This window comes from Theobroma cacao, chromosome 1 (genome assembly GCF_053813885.1).
Source record: "Theobroma cacao isolate CCN51 chromosome 1, ASM5381388v1, whole genome shotgun sequence".
Classification (NCBI taxonomy): domain Eukaryota; kingdom Viridiplantae; phylum Streptophyta; class Magnoliopsida; order Malvales; family Malvaceae; genus Theobroma; species Theobroma cacao.
Window position 1 is genome coordinate 16,105,480 of NC_142639.1, and position 16,171 is coordinate 16,121,650.

The window sequence follows — 16,171 nt, forward strand, 5'->3', positions numbered from 1 at the left end:
AGAATGCATGCACCTACATAAAGAAACCTACCTGCTCTTGTGATGCGTAAATAATTAAGAAATTATTGCTTGATTGCGTATAGGTTTTGAGGTGTGCTGATTGCACACACCATGTCTAAGAGAGACGGTAATCCCGATGCCTCTCATAGTATTAGCGAGGGATCGCTAGATTCTATTGCTAGGAGCCGATGGCAACCCGAACCAAGTAGTCCAGAAAGTGCTGATAGTAATGACATGTAATACTTTCGTGGGATTTTGTACTACTTTGACTCTAGGTAGATGTAGTGTAAAAGAGATAATAGTTATATGTACAAAGAAGTTAATAGTTTGGCTTTTAAAAGTGTATGACTAGAATGTATTATAAGTAGCTATTTAAGTGACTGGATGTATATGGGAATCTTTTGGTAGGACAGAAGTGGATTAGCATTATGACTATTAAGGAAAGATATTTATCTTAGTGGCATGGTTGATCATCTTAGATAATTATTGAAGACTAATGTGGAAAGTCATTAATGATTCAAGCAATTACCCTAATTAACAATGAATATATTTTGCAGTACTAAGAAATGGATACCGATTAACATGATGAACTTTTAGGGTGATACCCTAGATTTTGACGAGGTATAAAAGACCATTTGAATTGATGATGTTTGTTGAAAATTATTACTTATCAAAGTATGTGAGTTTTGATATGATTTCGAATGCAAAGCTAAATAAATAAATTCTAGTTTATGGGGCAAATTGTGTCAGAGAAGATGATTTTTGAGCAAACACATTGAACTAGGGGACTATGTTATAATAAGGGATTCAGTGTGTTGTAATTGCACAGATTATTGGGAGACAGTGTGGTAAGACTAACAATTAATCATAGAGATGTGAAATTGGGAATCTTAACTGTGGTTACAATTCGAAAGGATATGGAAGAAATCAATGAGGCTCTAGATGACATTTTGAGCGATTAATGTGATAAAGTCAAAGATTGTAAGCTTAAGGGTGGAGGAAGTATAAAATTATGCCATAACATTATAGGAAGATAATCTAATACAAATATGGTCCATTAGGGATAAATGAAGGAACTTGAAAAAGATAATTTTTTTATTAATAAGGATTGTGAGTATAAATGTAGTGAAAGATGAACTATTTTCGTGGCCTTTGTACTGGAAGTCAATAAACTATTGGAGTTATAAGACAAGGAAGATGATCAGAAATGGATAATGAAAATAGTGGGATACCATAAATAATAAGTAATTATGTGTATGATGGTGTATATATTGTGCATTCATTACACCATATGGGAAAGATGTCTTAAGGTGGGACTTGAAATATGTGGATTTTTGGATATGCTCTAGGAGGGAACTTCTGCATCTTAAATTTGAGATATCTTGATCTTATAACTGCAAGAACGAGACGTAATAATTAAGTGAATTATCCACTTTATAAATGTAATTGGTTAAGAACCCTTTATGGCTAGAAAGCACGAGCAAATTGGGAATGGCATGAAGATGAAACTCACGAGTTGAAGAATGGTCATTGGTTTTGATGTTAAGCTTTGTTGGTTGGAGTCTTAAGTGCATTGGGGAGGTATTAAGATAAAGATGATAAGTGAAATTGCAAAGTTTCTTTATTGCCTTATATATTGGCATGTAAGAGAAAGAAAAGTTAGAGAGTTTTTGAGATGGCTACATAAAAATAAATTAACATGTGGAGTATTAAGATGAATAATATGTTGACTGAAGTCAAATCTTAAGAAATAAAGAAAACAAGAGATTAAGCCTTGTTAAAGACTAAAGAGAAAGTGAGTGAAAGGTTGGATGAATGTATGAGATATTGATAAGAGATGTCAATACCAAGTGATGAAAATGTGAATGAAGATTTCAAACATGATATAGCGAATGAGTTTATATAGAATATTGTTACGAAAATTTACAAATCTTGCCTTGACTTTGTTGAAAGGAAAGGATTAGTAACAACACAAGTAAACTAGGTGACATGCTATAAACCCTTGGAGATAAATTGAAGCATGAGTAGTTGGGTATGCCTTTATGGAAATGATATGCTCGGAGTATGAAAAAGTAAATAAGTGATTAAGTGTTTCAAGAATGTTTAAACAACTTTGAGAAATAATTATAAATTATACGAGATGAGTATAAGATGTGTGATTTTGAAACTTGCTAAGGAGCCAAATGGCTAAGTCTTGAGTTAAGTGATCACCTGCTGTGAGACATAAGTTTAAGATAGATATCCCCAGGGTGGATCTCGTGAAAGCAAGCACTTAGTTATGTGGTTATAAAAAAGGAAGCTGTAAGTTGAGAGTGATATTAGTATTAATATTGAAAAGTACTTGAGGAGAATCTAGTTCAAGTCTTGTAATTTCAAGTACAATTTGTAAATTGGTTAAGGAAGAATGATGTTATATTCGTATGAAAAAGTGGAACAAAAGATGATAGAAGTTGACCTTGATAATGAAGTCGGATAATGAAACTTTCCTAATATATTATGGAAATTGGAATTCGAAAATGCTTGAGGCATACTTGATTCAAATGAGTCTGAGTTTTAAGTGACAAATCAATATCGGAATGCAAAAAGGATACAAGGTAACGTAGAGGCATGAAGGATAATCGAGGAAAAAGGATGACTCTTAGGAATTATGGTATTACATAAGATGCAATGATCAAGTTAAGATAAATCTTTGAGGCATCAATGGGATTATAAAACATACACGCATAATAGTTTATAATTCAATGGAGATGACATTGTGATGCAATGATATATAGTACAAGGAAACTTAAGCATATAATTGGAAATGATAAGAAGAGAATATAAGTATGTAAATGATGTGGAACTATGCACAGTCATGATGAGAATTTGTATGAATTATGAAGATTATCCTATTCAATCTTGGTTATGGATGGGAATGAATAAAGAGAAATTAGTCTGAAGGCATTTGAAAATAGAGACCCGTATACATAATGAGGAATATGGATATTTGAATGTGTGTGTATACGTATGTGTGGAGTTAGTGATGTACCCAACTAAAATAAAGAATGGTTTTAGTGGTTCGAGATTTGAACTCAATCTATTTGATGAGTTGTATAGATAATGTAACGATCAAGAATCTTATCAGAAGTCGATTTATGGCGACTTAAGGAATTTTTGGGAAATAGTTAAAGGAATGTAATCTATAGTGTGATTAAGCCATATGAGATGGATTAATAGGATTAAGAAGATTGAAATTTCCTAAATGCAAGGTAAACATGAAGTATGTGGAAATAATTGAAGCCATTAATCTTCTCTAACGCTAAGGATATGTACAGGAATGAGTATGGCGTGTTAATGATGCCGTAAACTATACAATAGTGTATGAGGATAGGATGAATGAATGAAAGTCAAAAAATTTGATATGGAATGAAGTAATAAGATAGTGATTGGTATACCTAAATAAGTATAAAATGCGATCGAATTTGGTACGATTGAGATGGAGTTATGGTTCAAGTTTAATGATAGTAATAAAAGCATGCTTGGTGTCTCGATATAAGAGATCATAATTGTGAAGGTTACTATTGATCTGATTTTAAAAGATAATAATACGCATAAGTGAAGTACTCGAGTTGAATTGGAGGTAAATGAGGTGAACAAATCGAAATTCCCTATAAAGGGGAGGACATAAGAAGTCGAGCATTAGATGAGAAAACAATACCCTCACATTTTCTCTGAATTCAGTAAATGAAATTTTGAGGTCAAAATTTTATTTTAAGGGGAGTAGTGCTGTCAAGCCCGACTCTACAATATGTTTATTATGCCATTCTTACATAAGAATGCATGTTTGATTACTTGGGTACCTCAGAAATCGTTAAAGGACGACAATGTAACAAATAGTACAATTAAGTTGAATTAAGCCTCAAACTAGTCCAAATAGAGATTTTAAGATGAAATTGAGAATTTTAAAATCCCAAATGAATTAAAATGGTGATTCAGAGTTTGAGGACCGATTTGGAGTCAAATTAGAATTTTCATGACTTAAGGGTAAAATGGTCATTTTGCCACCCGAGGTTAAGATGTGAGTGTTGGATGAAATTTTTTACTAAGATTGATCATTTGGAATATAATTTGAGTTTGAGAAGTGAAGAATTTTAATTTCGACATTTTTTCGAGCATAGGGGTAAAATAGTCATTTTGCCATCCCAAGGTCAAAATTGTTATTTTACACACCCAACACTTGTCCAGCACATGGATTTTACCCAATATTATCATGGATAATTGAAGGATTTTATGTGGTGGAGAAAGAAAGCTTAATAGTTAAGAATTTAAAAATGGACCGATGGTAAGGTGACAAGTGTCAAGCTTTTATTTTTTTATCATTTTCCTTATAAATTAGCAAAAAACTAGCCCATTTCTCTTCATTATGGCCGGCCAAAGCAAGAACAAAGAAAGAAAAGAAAGAACAAAAACCCTAGAGTGAAAATTCAAGAGAAAATTGGTGGATTTCAAGTAATCAAGCAATCAAAGGTAAAATTTCTTGATTTTGACTTGTGATCTACCTTTCCCATACATTCTTTTGCATTTTCCATGGTTGAATCACATGATTTCATGATGGGTATCTTGCTGGCCGAACACTTAGAGAGAGATTTTGATGATTGTTTTGGTTAGATTTTAAGATATTCTAGTGTTTTTAGTTGATTAGTAATGTGTAGCGTGAAAATCAAGCAAGAAAAATTCATGTTCTCCCATCACCCATCATTGGTTGAATTCTCCATGTAGAATATTGATGATGATTTTGATTTTATTTCAAGTGAATTGGTTAGGAAATGATGAATTACAGTGAGAAAATCAAGTAGGAAAAATCATAATATTGATGCACCCACTATGGCCGAAATTCCCAAGAGAAAATGTGAAGATGATTTTGCTAAATTTTATGCTATTTGACTTGTGTTTGATGGTTTGGAGAATTGGAAGAAAAATGGAATTATTTGGAGTTGAATTGAACGTATTGGCCAATTAATCGGGTGATAGATCTAATTAGGCCAAAACCATTTTATTTAGGTACACAATTGAATTTATATAGAACACCGTGTTTAGACGATAATCCGAACAATTTGCATCCCATTTCATGCATTAGTAAAGAGCCTGAAATAGATTTATAATGGTAAGACACAGTATATTGAATTATGTGTCGTGTATTGTGTGAGACCTTGTCAAGTTCGATTAAAAGACGGTATTGTACCGAGTGGTACAACTAAGTTAAATCGAGCCTTGAACTAGTTCAAATAAAAATTCTAAGAGGAAATTGAAAATTTTGAAACCCACAAAATGGCTTAGAATAGTGATTCGGAGTTCAAGGTCTAGTTTGGAGTCCATTAGGAAAATTAACCGATTAAGGACAAAACGATTATTTTACCATTTGATGATAAAATAGAGATTTCTAGCCAAGATTTGATCACATTTGATCAAGAATAATTATATGACATATAATTATCATTATTGGAGTATAAAACAATGTTTAGCAATGAAAATTTGTGATTTTCAATATTTTTGGAGCACAAAGGTAAAATGGTAATTTTGCCATTAGAGGACTAAACGGGAATTTTTATAAAACAATTTTTGCCCCATTTGGTTAATATTGATCAATATTAGTGTTATTTGAGGTTGAAAAGTAGAAATAATGTGATTCCAGTACATTTCGGAGTATAGGGGTAAAATCGTAATTTTTCCACTTCAAGGGCAAATCGATAAATTTTTCGCCCCAGCATTTGTCAAGACCAAGGGATTTTAATTGTGGTAGGATTGGATAAGTACTAGAATATTTGTGGTGGAAAATTAAGAAGAAAAAGTCAAAAAGTTAAAAAAAATTGGGCCAATAAGCATGTGACACGTGGCATGCTTGATTATTTTATTATTTTCTATAGAAATCAGCCCATTAAATCCCCAATTCTCTGACCATATTCAGCCTAGGCAACCAGCAACAAGAACAAAGAAAGAACAAAGGGAAAAACAAGAAAACCTATGTGAAAATTCAAAGAAAAAGTGAAGAAATCAAGGAAACAAGTTAGGTAAGTTAGAATTTCTTTAATTCTCCTTGATACCTAGCTTACCCATGCTTTTGTTCTTGATTTCCATGGTTGAATATTGAGTTATTATGATGAATTCAATTCTGAAAAATGGGTATGGAAGAGGAATTGTTGTTGGAATAATTTGATTTTAGACTATGGTAGTGTTTAGGGATAGTTAAGCATGGTTATGAACAAAAACATAAAAGAAATATTCAATTTCTCTAGGGTTCCTTGTTGGTCGAACCATGAGGGCTGAATATCAATGGGGGATTGTTTTTATTTCAAGGAAAATGGCTTGGAAAAAGATGAATTAAGGTGAAACGGTTATGTAGAAAAAATTTCGGTGCTAGTGCACCAAATGACCGAATTTTTCTATAAGGAACTGTGAGGGTTCTAATGCTGAATTTGGATTTATTTAAATGGTATGTGGTAAATTAAGGTATTAGAGGAGAAATGGATTAATTTGGAGGTGATTTGGACACAATCGCCAATTAATCGAGTGATCGGTCGAATTTAATCGATACTGCGATTAAGCGATAATCGAACGTATTTTTGCATTTACATATCAAGCATTGGTAATTTAAATTAGTTTATATCAATTTAGGGACAATATAGTAAATTCCTCGACTTTGTTATTTGTCAAGGTAGTGAGACGTTCGGAAAAGGCAAAGGAATTGTTCCTAAGGACTATTAGTCCAAGTGCACCCGAAATCCAGATTTTCGATACTGGTGAGTGGACTTGCATTTCAAATTTGTTTTGGGGAATATGAAAGATTCTATCCAACTTGTCTTAGAAAATGTACCTTGGGAACAAGCTTTTAGTAAAATGGTTTTATATTGTGAAAATGTGCTATACAATGGTTTATGTGTTATCACAATATGATAAAATGCATGATATGCATTGGATGATACTTCTTTGCATGTTGATTTGGACCCGGCTATGTGCGAGTAGGAGTGCACATAAGTCGTTGCTGACTCGGCTATGTGCGAGTAGGAGTGCACATAAGCCGTTGCTGACCCAACTCTGTGTGAGTGGGAGTGCACATAAGCCGTTGCTGACCTGGCTATATGCGCATAAGTCGTTGCATATGAGATGATGATGATGGGATGGTGTGCATGTTGATGATGGGTATATGGTTGTAAATGCAAATATGTAAGCGTTTGTTTTGTTGAAATTTGGAAGTTTACATGTGTTACATGTTGCTATTGTTATTTTAGCATGATGGCTTGTTTTAAGGGAAAAAGGGTTTGGAATAGTAGTTAGATGAAAATGGCCTTATTTTCAACCGGTGCATCATGATTGTCAAATTTCCTAGTTGAGATTGCTTGTTCCCTTCTAATATTCACTCACTGAGTATTGTACTCACGTTTTATAAAAATTCATGTTTTCAAATCAGGTGACTGTTGGACCCTAGATCGAGGAGACCGTAGTGCATCTCCTAGGTATGTGTCTAGCATTCGATAGTAATCCCTTTTATTGTAAATGTCTCCGCTAGAAGTCATGGGTCTTTTTGTATTGTGAATACAATCTAACAATGTGAATATGTGTATGCAATGTAAATTGCTAAATACATGACTAGTATAGTGCATGTATATTATTATCGATAATGCCATTGTGTTTTGGCTATGTTCACACTCGGGAAAAGGTGTGTGTGTATGCATGATATGATAAATTTGTTAAGCAAAGGTAAATGGATTGGCTTGCTTGGGCTTAGTGAGCTATGCTCATTGAGCTCATGCGTCAGTCATGGCCCGGGAAATTGGGTCGTAACATATTGTATATAGGTGGTGAGCCCTCTAACAAAGGTAAAGACGTTGTGTCAGAGGACTGAGAATAGGAGTATTTCAAACTCCTGATACAGTGAGTAACCTTATCATCATCTTGATTATCTGAAGTGAATTTTAATTCATTTTTGTGATTTTATGGAAAATGAGTTTAAATGGTAAATCTTTATGTTTTATAAGCAAAAATGTGATTAAATGAAATGACTTTATAAAATTGTCTTGAAATTAAAATATGGTTTTGAAAATGGAGTAATTGGAGACTAATTGTTGTGTTATAAATCATGGTTTGAATTGAATGGCTTATGATAATATTAGCATGAATGGTTGAATTGGTAAATGTGCTGAAAATGTATGAACTGTTGATTTGCCTTGAGATGCTGTAAAGTAAAATAATTGCCATGTCATGCTATTGCAAATTTTATTGTATGGTGGGTTTACCTTACTGCAGTGGGCGGGTTCTATGGACCAGCCTTTTTGAAGGGCACGAAATCTTGTTATATTCTTACCTCGATTGGGAAGGCGCGTAGGTTAACTCCCGAGGTACAACTTTAGAGTTCACTTCACACCAAATCACCACGTGAGGGTGAACTCAGCCAACGCCAAAGAACGACTATGTTTTCAAAATAAAAACATGATTTATGCGTACCTGACTTTTTAACAGCCTTGGCGGACTCAGTTGGGATAGCCCCAAGCCAAGGTATCCTTGATAACTGAGTATGAGAATGTTTTTGGCACGAGCCAAGCTTTTCAAGAAATCATAAGCCTTGTTGTTTTATTTGGGTGAAATGAATCTATTTTATCTTATTAAAATGAGTTCGAAATGCTGTGAATTTTTTTATGCTAATCTATTTTGTCTGTCTCCATTTACTTGGCTTTAGATATTTTAGATGATATTTGTTTACTCACTGGGATTATATAATCTCACCACCCTCTTTTCCACCCCTTTCAGGCTCAGGATAGTCGGTAGATAGCTCATTTCGTTGAGGGCTACAGTTGGACTTGCATCCTCAAAAACTGTAGGTTTATCACTTTTGATACTTTTGGACGTTCGTGGGCCTACGTGTTTCTGTAAATTAAATCTTATGCTTTGGTTATCTGTATTACAGTATGTATGAATTTATTTAGTTTTTACGCTACAAAAATTATTTATCGGTAACTTTATAAATATTGTTTTATAAGAAAATAGAATATTTTATTAAATATTTTTATTATATTCAAATAGGTATAGTTTCACTTTAAATGAATGTTTTAGATATCTAAACTTATTTTCAGTTATGAAATGTATAAATTTCTCTCATATACTACATTTTTAGCTAGTTTCGAGATTTTTGAGAAACAATTACCAAAATGCCCCTGTGAGAAAAAAATTATTTTTCTATTGTTTTGATTTGGAAATAGTTTATAATCTCTCAAAAACATGATACTTAACAACTGTTGCTCACAGGGGAGGTGCAAAAACTGATATTAAAGCCTTGCGAGGCTCCGGTTGGCATTTCGAGCAATGAATATCTATCGAGACGTCGCGGTGGTTGTCACGGGCTCGAGGGGAGTACTGGGTCGTGACAATTCCACTAAAATATGAGAAAGTCTAGGTTATTGTTCGGTGATGACTTAGAAAGGGGTTCTATCAGTGGCCAAGCTCTTTTGTGAATTGAAACATAGTTGAGCCACATCTAGTAAGTTGGGCCAATTCTTCTAGTTCCCCTGTATAAAATGTTATAGGTTTTTTTTAACAACCCATTGAGGCGTTCTGTCTGACCATCTATTTACGGGTGATAATTAAAAGATATGTTGAGTTCTGACCCTAAAAGCTTGAAATGCTCTTTTCAAAAAAGGTTTGCGATCTATGCTGCTGATAACGATCTTAAGAACACTCCAATTATTTACCACATGTTAAAAAATCATATGAGCCATTGCTTCAACGAAGCCAAACTTTTGCACCAAAATGAACGTTGCCTACTTAGAAAAACGATCCACCACTGCCAAGATCGTTGTCATATCCACCACTTTAGGAAGTCCTATAATAAAGTCCAGAGAAAAACTTTCCCATGGTTTAATCAGTACTAATAAAGGTTTGAGTATTCCTGTCGATCTCCGTCTGTCTACTTTGTCTTACTAGCAAATAAGGCATGTCTTCATATAATCCATCACATCTTGCTGCATATAAGGCTAATAGTAACCCTGTTTTAGTAGTAAAACAATCCACTGCCAACTTTAATGTCCTATCCAATGAGTGTCATGACATTCCCACATTAATTTTTACCTAAGGTCTCCCGCTCTTGGAACAAATATACGTGGTCCTTTCGTTTGTAGGAGTCCATTTTCTACTCAAAAGTATTTCGACTTTTCACTTTCCACCAACTTCATAATGGCCATTGCTTGGGGATCTCGATGCAAGTTTCCTTCAATAAGATCACAGATATCTATGGTCACTTTACTGGCTGTATTGGTATGATCATCCTTAGAGCTGCAAATTCGGCCTTCCTACTGAGGTTATCTGCCACAAGGTTTGTCTTTCCAATTTTGTGCTCGAAGGAGAAATCAAACTCGACTAAGAATTCTTGCCATTTCATCTGCTTGGTTGTAAGTTTTGGCTATATGAGAAAATGACTTACGGTTGTGCTGTCAGTCTTAACCACGAATTGTAATCCTAGCAAGTAGTGTTGTTAAGCCCCGTAAACAATGAATCACTATTATAGTTCTTTCTCTTATGTCATGTATCTCCTCTCAACTTCATTTAACTTTCAACTTTCAAACGCAATCGAGTGTCTTTCTTGCAACAACACTTCTTTAAAGGTAAAGTTCGATGCATCCATCTGTACCTCAAAATGCTTTGCAATATCGGGGAGTGATAAAATGGGATCCATTATCATCATGTCTTTCAAGCCTTTGAAGGCTTTTTGGCACTAAGACGTCTAACTCCACTTTTGTCCCTTTTTCAATAATTCTGTAGTGCTACTGTCCTTCTTGAATATCTTTTCACAGATCTTTGATAATAATTGGCTAACTCTAAGAACAAACGAAGCTCAATTGTATTCTTAGGGGTGACCCACTCTTTGATAACCTTCACTTTCTACATATCCATCCAGATGTGCCCTTGTTCAATTATGTGGTCGAGGAACTGAATTCAGATTTGCGTGAATGAACATTTCTACCTTTTCATATACAACTAGTTGTCACATAGCCTTTGGAAGACCTACCGCAAGTGCTGTTGATGCTCTTCTAAGGTTAAATTGTACACCACAATATCGTCCAAGTAGATTACCATGAACTTATCCAAATAATCACGAAACTCCTTATTCAACAATGCGCAAAAAGTAACAAGCGTATGGTTAGTCTAAAAAGCATAACAAGAAATTCAAATGCGCCATACCGTGTTACACAGGTGGTTTTTGGTTCATCTCTCTGAGCCACTCTTACTTAATGGAATCCCAATGCCAAATCTAATTTGGAGAAGTACATTGCACAACTCAGTTGATCAAAGAGATGTGCTATAAAAGGGATAAGATATTTATTCTTAGTTGTGACTTTGTTCAAAGCTCGGTAATCCACGTACAATCGTAAACTCTCATCCTACTTCTTCTAAAAGAGCATTGGGGCCCTAAAAGGTGCCTTTAATGGTCAAATAAATCCGACTTGAATCAGCTAATCTAATTGTTTCTTTAGCTCTGTTAACTCTAGGAGAGCCATCCTGTATGGCTTTTACAGATGACTTGACTCTTAGGAGTAATTCTATCTCGTGATTAACAGCTTGTTGAGATGGTAGAACCCTTGGTAGTTGTTTTAGCATCATATCTCGAAATTCTTCCAAAGCCAATTTCACTTTTTCAAGTATTAGATTCATGTTATCTTCACCTTTATAGATGGGCATGGCCACGTAGGAGGGCTCACTTTTCTTGATCCCCATCTTAAACTATATAGTTGATATAATCCTCTTCCCACTCTTGGGTAGAATTGTAGCTGATACCACATATGGTCATTCTCCAAAAAACGTTAGACAACTCACAACCAGGAAAGGGATGGTTTGTGCTTTAATTATAATGGCTACAGTCATGTTCACCTTCCCTTCCTAAAAGCCAATCTTAACCTTTACGTCTTTAGAGTTCCCTATAATAGTTAAAGCTGTCAAGTTAACTATTTTCATCTGCCCAAGGTCTTTCTCATCTTTAAAATTGCATATCTTTGCCTCGCCCAAGGTGATGAAGGTGTTTGAGCCCTTCGTGTCGAGCATGGCTTTGGTTCTTTTCACGTTTAACAACACCTCTATATATATTAAACCTTGTTGGGGCTCTTTTTTCATTTTTTCTAATTGCACTTGTAAGGCGCTGAGGGCACGAATGGAACCCATTCGTGCTAGCTCTTCCCAGCATCTTCAACTATCTTGTAGGGTGGTGGTGTCTCAACATTGGCAATGCATATCGCATTAAGAGTTGCTCGGTGAAGACAATTAGTTACTCGATGTGGTTCTTTGCCTAAAGAACAAGATATCAGAGGTCATGGCTTGTTTGTTCTCGATTGGGGTAAATCTCTAGCAGGTGATCACCTATTGCCTTTTCCACTTGAGGGTCTACTAACTCTCAAAAATTTTACCCCTTTATTTGAGCTAAAGCTACTAGTTTTAAATTAAGAGTATTCCTTTCGTCAAAGTTTTCTCTACAATAAGTAAGGCGCTCAACGGTCGCCATCATTGAAGTCACATTTTGTACCTTCTATCTTGTAACTCTGTCCTCACCCATTGTTTCAAACCTTCAAGAAAATAGAACGATTCATCTTTTTTAATCATATCCTTGATATCTAGCATTAAAGTAAAGAAGTTCCTCATGAACTCCCACACTGATCCCGTTTATGACAATTCCTATAACTTTTTTCGCACCATATACTCAACATTCTTAGGGAAAAACTGATTCTTTAGTTCTTGCTTGAGGTCTGCCCAAATGTTAATACGGCACTCAACATCAATGAATTTGGAACGTCACCATAACTTCGCATCCCTGGCAAAATACATTGAAGCCATCGTCACTTTGTCTTCCTCCGACTTTATGTGCAAAGCTCAGAATACTACTCCATATCAAAAAGGAAGTTCTCCAACACCTAAACATCTCTCACCCCTTCACATCACTTGGGCTTCATCACTTTGGCCCTTTTACCTCGATCACCTAAGTTTGCACTAGCATTACTTGTAGCAATAACCAAAAGATTTACTTGAGTTTTCAATTCTCCAATCTCGCCTTGGAAAGTGCTCAACGTATCTCTGGTCTTATCATTCAAGGTATTAATTATCTCAGATAGTTCTCGCTGGACTGTCTCAATTTTTTCTATCCTCTTATAGTCCTCTGGTGAACTCCGCGTGGTCACCATATTTACTCTTTAGCTCATCACGTCTCGCCCGTGCTCTGATCCTATTTGTCATGGTCCACACCAACTCTTATGTGGTATTGTCTTCTTTGGCTCGTTAGCCTCACAATTTTGTCCCACAAAAAGGTGCCCCACAAATTAAATGTAGTGTGAACCCTTATATGCTCAGTATCACTCTAGTACATAGCTAATGTGGGATTCATGGCCCCCCACTTTACGACCATGATATCCTCTCTTACTCCCCATTGAGAGTTTCTATTCAATGTGGGACTTCGCAGCTCAACCCGCTAGAAGCATTATCTCGACAATGTGGGATTCACGTCCAGGCGAGGATTGTCACATCCTCCCCCACTTCAACAAGGGTTCACTATCCTCAGTGGCCCATTACCAGTACTTAAAGTTTGCTTTGATACCAACACTATGCCCCTTCGCTTAAATATGTGATAAACCATGCGGCACTTGAGTGGACGTTTCCACGCAAGCCAGCCAATAACTCGTTTATATCTAATCAAACATCAACAATAGTAACAAATTAGACTAAAGCAATGCATATCGAAATCATAAAGGCGTACCATATGCCATATACGTAATCACTAAGCCACAAAAAGGAAAATATTTTATTAATATAAAAATGAGTATAAATGGACCAAGACACTCCATCATAGGGCCATAAGGGCAACCCTAGATAATTCACTACAAACATACCTTTACTAGTGAGGCAGCCCAACAATCCACTGACTGCACTCACCCTCTATAAAGAGTTTACAAGATTTTACAAATATTCTACCAATAGCCATTATAATACTTGAAATGAGGACATTCCTTTCCTAAAGGGTCTTTCCCCTTAGAGACTTAACAAGTATTTCTAAAAATGTCACCACGAGCCATTATAATGTTTGAAAGGGGGACATTTCCCTTACAAGTACAAAAAACTCAATCTCCCAATCAACTTTACCCTGTCATAGTCCAATACTAAGTTGGCTCATGACATCGAGGTAGGGGCAAAGCTAGAGCATTTTTAAAAGGGGGCCAAACAGAATAATACACTAAATAGTCAAAGAGAACTTTATATACAATTCAATTCTCACTCATGTAAAAGATTAAATAAAATTCACAAAATATTGAACATACAAAAAAGAATACACATTAACAGTAATGATGGTGTCATATATATATATATATATATATATACATACATAATTGAATCAAACTATGAAAGGAGTTTCCCTTACTCTCTATGTAGAAGAGTGGAAGAGAAAAAATTTTTCAAACTCAAATAAATTGCCTTTTTATTTTGCGTGTCTTACATGAAATGGGTAGCTTTTTGAGGAATCTCTCATCTTATTTTTTTTATTTTTCTCTTAAATTGCTAATTAATATATTGGGTTATTAGGTTAAACTACTGAAATATAATATATTATGATAGGTTATTGGATTAGACTATTAAGATATAATATATTATGATAGGTTAGATTTATATTAAAACTTAGTGGATTTGGGTTAGTAGACTTATTTTTATTTTTTTTTAAAGGCTTAACATATTAAGTTAGAATTTATTTGCTGGACTTAACTAGCAATATGCTAACCATAATGACTTGAAGTTTATCAAACGATTCAAGGAATAAAAAAAATATTTTGAGGATCATTAAAAATATATATAATAAATAAAATTGTATTGAAAGAAATATAATCATTTCTTTCTATCAATTTGTATGTATATCCTTGTTATTTAAAGTTTACAATATACATATCAAAATATATTAGTTATTCTGAATAAAAAATGATACATTAATGAAATTTTAAACAATAGTGCAACACTGTAATTTATATTTAAGAATTACATAATAATTTTAGATAATATAAAAAAATTGTAAGAATTTTGGGAGTCCATGGCCGCTCATCCCTTACTAAGGATCCGCCCCTAGGCCAAGGTAACGAGAAGATGGTTGGGGTTAGAGCAATAGTGGAAGCTTGCTTGGCTTCCTGAAAGGATTCCATGGCTCATTTCTTGCTTTGTTGTTTCTTTCTACGTTAACAAGATTTGTTTGCCTGCAGTTTATTCGTTTTTCGAGTGTCTAGCTTTTAAATTGGGAGAAGACTCGATAGAAGTTTCTACGTCCGCTTCACATGGCGATTGGTTGGGCTATTTCCTTCCTATGGGCCAGTGGGTAATGGGTTTTAGCTAGCAGTCCACATGATTGAAAAAAACTTTGTCCATTATTTGATTTTTTGGTGATGTTAGCTATGAATGTGACAGCGAGATATGTGATTATTAAAAATATAATTATTGAAAAGATAATTTTGTACCGTTTAATTCATATGTTTTTTATTTTAAAATTAATATATGATTTATCAATTATACATTTAATTATTTTTTATTTTATTCAATAAATAAAATTAATTTATTTGGCATGTAGAACTCCATTTTTTTCTTTTTCTTTCTTTTCTTTTTTTTTTCTCCTTCTTTCTTACATCCATCATCAGATTCAGTAGTCCATTCCTGGGCAATGCAAAGTCCACTGACAACAAAACACCCAACACAGACATAACAACAGCAATTCCTAATCAAAACTTCATTGGCAACAAACCAAAGACAAAAAGGAAAACAAAGACATGAAAACAGAATTCAAAAGCCCAATTTCAATCAGTGATGAACTATCAAATTGGATAGACAAACCTCAACTTCAAAGAATCAAATCTGATATCTGCAAGATATGAGAATATAAACCATAGACCAACTAGCCACCTTCATCTTGAACCACAAACAATAATAGATTTGAATCTTGAACCACAAATAATAGCTAATTTGATATAGGTGAGCGGTTAGGGCAAGAAAAAGAAGAAAAGAAAGGATGGGTTGAGAGAAAGGATACAGGTGAGCGGCTAGGGCAAAGATTGGGCTATGGTAGGAGAATTTGGGAAAGAAAAAGAATGTAACTTTGCAAAGGGGAATTTAATTTACATCCGTGATGGAAGGGAATCAC

At 34.5% G+C, this 16,171-nt stretch overlaps 1 long non-coding RNA gene across 1 annotated transcript in view; it reads right to left on the reverse strand.

The window, feature by feature from the left end:
• Positions 1-16,171, reverse strand: part of LOC148764581 (uncharacterized) — a 34,781-nt gene extending 18,610 nt beyond the window's left edge. The window contains exon 1 of the long non-coding RNA XR_016023071.1: positions 15,865-16,171. This is a non-coding gene — a long non-coding RNA (uncharacterized LOC148764581). The remainder of the gene's footprint in view (positions 1-15,864) is intronic.